Raw genomic sequence first — 6,127 nt, 5'->3', positions numbered from 1 at the left:
AATGTTTGTTTTTGTCATTCAATAGACACTTCGTATTTTTGTGATGACTACAGGAAATAAACGAACAACTGTTTCACTGATAGTCAAATGTACAACATTCAGACATTATTATAAGGAATGGCCTACAGGAATTGTTATAAAATGTAGCACAGCAAGACACATTTCATTTCAATAAATTACAAGTTCTCATTGATGGAAGTCGTCTGTGACATCAAACACTGCCATGATTTTATTTTCTCTGCTAGCCATTTTATTATAATTACATCTGCAAGAATTGAACTGTCGGTGTGAAGTTATTCAAAAAAAATGTTTGTACAGTTTGAGCCAGGTTTTCATCAGAGCAACCAAGCTCGAGCAAAAGGGAATTCTGTCTGGTGTACACGGTAGATCTCTTGCAGGTCTTTCAACTGGATGCCACTGCAGCTACTTACATGTCCCTAACCTTTCCCGAGTTACCTAATCAGAAAATGGGTAGCTGCAGTTTAACGTTGAATCTGAACCGTATTTCTTATGTAGCCACTCCAACATCTGTGAGAAGTGAATGCACGGTTAAAAATCATAGTTAAAAAGTTTTTGTCTGAGCGGGATCTGATCCCGCGCTCTCTGCGCTTTGGCACTGTACCATTGTTGCTTTAGGTTAGGGGGAGGGGGGGGGGGGAGAATATGACCATTAGACCTTACACTAACGCTAGCTGTGCCACCTCTTGAGATGATGCTCGATGTTAGTAATTAGTGTTCCATTTATAAATTTCCCCTCAATGGTAATGAGAAGACAGGCAAAAATGGCAGCCGACATACTTTTGGACTAATGCTAAGGAGAGATGGAGATGCAGTTCCCTGTAAAGTGCACGATCACCACGCATATCACGCTTCAGTACAAATTGAGGCATTTAAATTCTTCCTTCGCTGCGCCGTTTTGCATACTCCGTCAAGGACAGTTCGCTCGCCATACAAAATAATCCTCACTGAAAAGCAAAGTTTCAGATTGTGGCTCAAACAAGATAGAGTTGTATCCTGTAGACCGAATATTGACTCCAGAAACTAAAAACACAGCGTTCATAGGCAATGTGCAGATTAGATTAGATTAGATTAGTGTTTCGTTCCATAGATCCATGCTGAGGAGATCCCCGTGGATGTGGAACATGTCAATTTACTACCTCGTGTTCTCTTCCGTTTCCTCTAGTATAAATGATCCTACCCCTTATACAAGCGAATGGTAGTGAATCTTCCGTAAATGATCATTTGCACTTGTTCGCTTCCATTCGCTTCATTGCAGGCCATGCTTTAGGTGCTTAAAATTGGTGTCTCTGAACTCCGGATAATTCCGCTACGCGGCGCTGCGTGAGTGCTCCGCCGAGTTGCGCGCTAGCCGGGTAGGGCTGTACAAGCTGCTGTAATAAGCTGTTCGTGCGGCAAAAAATATGTAACTTCAACTTTTTTACAAAATACTTGTAGTGCCACTAACAGCTAAAATTTTGGCAGTGTATTTATATTGTTGTCATCTTCCTGTGTAATAAATTTCAGGGTAGGTTTCGACATATCTTACTGGACCATTTCATTGTATGTTTGGATCTATCCATGTGCGTCTTTGTCAGAATCCAAGTTCTAAAATACTGGTACTATGCTGTCAGAGACAAAGGATGTTTTGTGTAGGCCTGTCCCCTCCGACATTACGGTAAACAATTCACAGCAGCTACTGTAAGTTCAAAATGTTAAGAAAATCCACTTACTCCCAATTTAAAAGGGTGGTAAGTCTGCCGACTGTCGAACTATAGAGCAGGGCTTCCCAACGTGTGGTCCGCGGACCCCTCATGGGTCCGACGGCTCTTTCTAGAGGGTCTGCGGCCACCCTTCAGCAAATCGTGTAAAATAATGAATAAAATTATTGAATAAAATGTGAAAATCAAATTAATCACTTTTTATCGTGTGAAAGACATGTGTACATTTACTTCGTACTCCCAAGCAGCCTTTGCGGTTCCTAAATGAAAACGCATACACAGTTTAGTGTCGGAGAATGCGGCTTCTCTGATTGTTTCGCAACAATACGGGAGTCCAGAATGAGATTTTCACTCTGCAGCAGAGTGTGCGCTGATATGAAACTTCCTGGCAGATTAAAACTGTGTGTCCGACCGAGACTCGAACTCGGGACCTTTGCCTTTTGCGGGCAAGTGCTCTACCATCTCAGATGCTTCTGTAAAAGTTTGGAAGGTAGGAGACGAGGTACTGGCAGAAGTAAAGCTGTGAGTACTGGGCGTGAGTCGTACTTCGGTAGCTCAGATGGTAGAGCACTTGCCCGCGAAAGACAAAGGTCCCGAGTTCGAGTCTCAGTCGGGCACACAGTTTTAATCTGCCAGGAAGTTTCAATACGGGAGTCGTTTGTGCGTCGGCTCACGGCGGTAGATGCGCTGAAACCTTTTTCGGATGCGCGGAGCGAGCTTTGTTGACCAATCACAGCGCTCGCTGGTACGTATGCGGCCCCAGACATCATTAAATGTTAAACTTCCTTTGTCAGTGCACTACCTATTTCATAAATCGATTTTTGACTTTCAAGTTGGTTTCATTCATCTCTAAACCAAAGACTATTGATACCTTGAGGGAAAAGGGAGCGGGAGGGGGGGGGGGGTGTCATTGGGAGCATGGAACTTGTATCAAGAACTTTCAGTTCCCATGGGTTTCGCTCTGAAATTTATAAGTTACTGTGCTCTTGACTGACTAGGGGTCCGCCATGGATTTTCGACTGATGAAGGGGTCCACCGGCTGAAAAGGTTGGGAAGCCCTGCTATAGTGCATTTGCCGTAATTTCAAAACTGATTACCCCACTGATGCAGCCTGTGCGACTGTCACTATCGTGTTTAGTAGAATTAGGAGAGATATCCACTTGGGTCTCTATTAAAACAAATACCACACAGAGGAGAGTATTTTCCGAGTGCATCGCGAAGCTTTGAGTCGCTGTACCGACGAGTGCTGGCTGATGTGCCAGGCAGCGCTGCACTGCCATGACCGACATCACAAGAAACCGTGCAGCGCTGTGTAATACTCCAAGGCTGCCTTCGAATTGTCGACAAACCATGCACTCAACGTTGCAGGGCGTACTATGCACCACTACTGACTTACTCGCTTTCATCTCCAAGTACACAGCAGCAGGCATAATGTCGTACAGACAGCATCCCTCGCCTACAGGATCTTGTTCAGACCTTGCTATGCTCGGCATGACGTCACACAGTCCCATGCAAGCAACAAACACTCTGTCATATAGTTTGCAGCCTGAATTTTGCTTTGGAAACAGGGAAGATGCCGTGCTAGGAACTCATCAGATCAATCATAAACCACAAATAAACATCCCGTATTTTGCTCATGTAATTAATATGTTGAAAACAGTGTATTATCCAATAATAAAATTTCTGCCCAAATTGGACAATTGCCATGTGAAATCTATCTTCCTACTACAGTTGTATATATATATATATATATATATATATATATATATATATATATATATATATATATATATATATATACTCCTGGAAATTGAAATAAGAACACCGTGAATTCATTGTCCCAGGAAGGGGAAACTTTATTGACACATTCCTGGGGTCAGATACATCACATGATCATACTGACAGAACCACAGGCACATAGACACAGGCAACAGAGCATGCACAATGTCGGCACTAGTACAGTGTATATCCACCTTTCGCAGCAATGCAGGCTGCTATTCTTCCATAGAGACGATCGTAGAGATGCTGGATGCAGTCCTGTGGAACGGCTTGCCATGCCATTTCCACCTGGCGCCTCAGTTGGACCAGCGTTCGTGCTGGACGTGCAGACCGCTTGAGACGACGCTTCATCCAGTCCCAAACATGCTCAATGGGGGACAGATCCGGAGATCTTGCTGGCCAGGGTAGTTGACTTACACCTTCTAGAGCACGTTGGGTGGCACGGGATACATGCGGACGTGCATTGTCCTGTTGGAACAGCAAGTTCCCTTGCCGGTCTAGGAATGGTAGAACGATGGGTTCGATGACGGTTTGTATGTACCATGCACTATTCAGTGTCCCCTCGACGATCACCAGAGGTGTACGGCCAGTGTAGGAAATCGCTTCCCACACCATGATGCTGGGTGTTGGCCCTGTGTGCCTCGGTCGTATGCAGTCCTGATTGTGGCGCTCACCTGCACGGCGCCAAACACGCATACGACCATCATTGGCACCAAGACAGAAGCGACTCTCATCGCTGAAGACGACACGTCTCCATTCGTCCCTTCATTCACGCCTGTCGCGACACCACTGGAGGCGGGCTGCACGATGTTGGGGCGTGAGCGGAAGACGGCCTAACGGTGTGTGGGACCGTAGCTCAGCTTCATGGAGACGGTTGCGAATGGTCCTCGCCGATACCCCAGGAGCAACAGTGTCCCTAATTTGCTGGGAAGTGGCAGTGCGGTCCCCTACGGCACTGCGTAGGATCCTACGGTCTTGGCGTGCATGCGTGCGTCGCTGCGGTCCGGTCCCAGGTCGACGGGCACGTGCACCTTCCGCCGACCACTGGCGACAACATCGATGTACTGTGGAGACCTCACGCCCCACGTGTTGAGCAATTCGGCGGTACGTCCACCCGGCCTCCCGTATGCCCACTATACGCTCTCGCTCAAAGTCCGTCAACTGCACATACGGTTCACGTCCACGCTGTCGCGGCATGCTACCAGTGTTAAAGACTGCGATGGAGCTCCGTATGCCACGGCAAACTGGCTGACACTGACGGCGGCGGTGCACAAATGCTGCGCAGCTAGCGCCATTCGACGGCCAAAACCGCGGTTCCTGGTGTGTCCGCTGTGCCGCGCGTGTGATCATTACTTGTAAAGCCCTCTCACAGTGTCCGGAGCAAGTATGGTGGGTCTGACACACCGGTGTCAATGTGTTCTTTTTTCCATTTCCAGGAGTGTATATCAAATGTAATTACCCACCCAGCAAAGACATGTCACGGCAACAAACTTTTTGTAAAACCCCCTCTCTAGGTGCTTTTGAAATGAATATTGTACCAGCAACACTAAATTTTGCACTGAAATAAGTCAGTATATACTACAAAATTAATCAATTTTTCGCGTAAATCAGGGAATTCCCACATCAAATACGATGGCTATTCAGAAAGTAGAGAACGTTTAGGCATTTAAAAAAAACTAAGTACAAGAAATACATTTTATTATATACATCTGAAAGAACGACTGACATATTACTTTTACACATCGTCACCAAACACAATGAGGCGCTTATCATAGCGGTTGACAAGCTCTGAAAAACCTTCGTCATAAAATTTTGTAGCCTGAGACTTCAGCCAGTGATTCACGCCTGCCTGGAGTTCCGCGTCATCATCGAAGCACTGCGTTTCAAGCCAGTTCTTCATCTTGGGAAACAAATGGAAGTCGCTTGGTGCAAGATCGAGGCTGTAGGGCGGATGAGGGAAAATTTCCCATTTCAATGAATTAAGGAGTTCTTTAGTGCGGTTTGCTGTGTGAGGTCAGGCATCTTCATGCAAAAACAAAACTTTGGACGTCAGCTTTCCTTGGCGTTTGTTTTGAACTGCTCTTCTAAGGCTGCACAAAGTTTGACAGTACCAGGCAGAATTTATGGTTGCTCCACGTTTAAGAAAATCAAGATGAAGCACACCTTGTGTATCCCAATACACTGTCGCAATCAACTTCCTTGCTGACAAGGTTTCCAAACTTTTCTTGTTTTTTTTTTTTTTTTGGGGGGGGGGGGGGCGCTTGTGTGCCCCCACTCTATGGACTGTAATTTTGTCTCACAATTGACGTGTTTCACCCAAATCTCCATCACCAGTTACAGTGCGATCCAGTAATGAATCACCATGTTTGTGGTAGACCTCCAGAAATGTCAACATATCTCCCATTTTCTGTTCTTTATGGTGCTCTGTAAGCATTTTGGGCACGCATTGTGCACCAAATTTGTGGTAACTTAGCTCTTGAGTGACAATTTCAAACAACAAAGTCCACGAAACTTGTGGAAAAGTAAGCGATAGCTCCATTATTGTGAAGCGACAGTTTTCACGAATCGTTTCATCAACTTTAACGACAGTCATAATGCTTGGGTGTCCACTCTCCTCTTCATCATGAATG

The sequence above is a fragment of the Schistocerca gregaria genome, chromosome 3 (assembly GCF_023897955.1).
Source record: "Schistocerca gregaria isolate iqSchGreg1 chromosome 3, iqSchGreg1.2, whole genome shotgun sequence".
NCBI lineage: Eukaryota > Metazoa > Arthropoda > Insecta > Orthoptera > Acrididae > Schistocerca > Schistocerca gregaria.
This window is presented reverse-complemented; position numbering follows the sequence as displayed.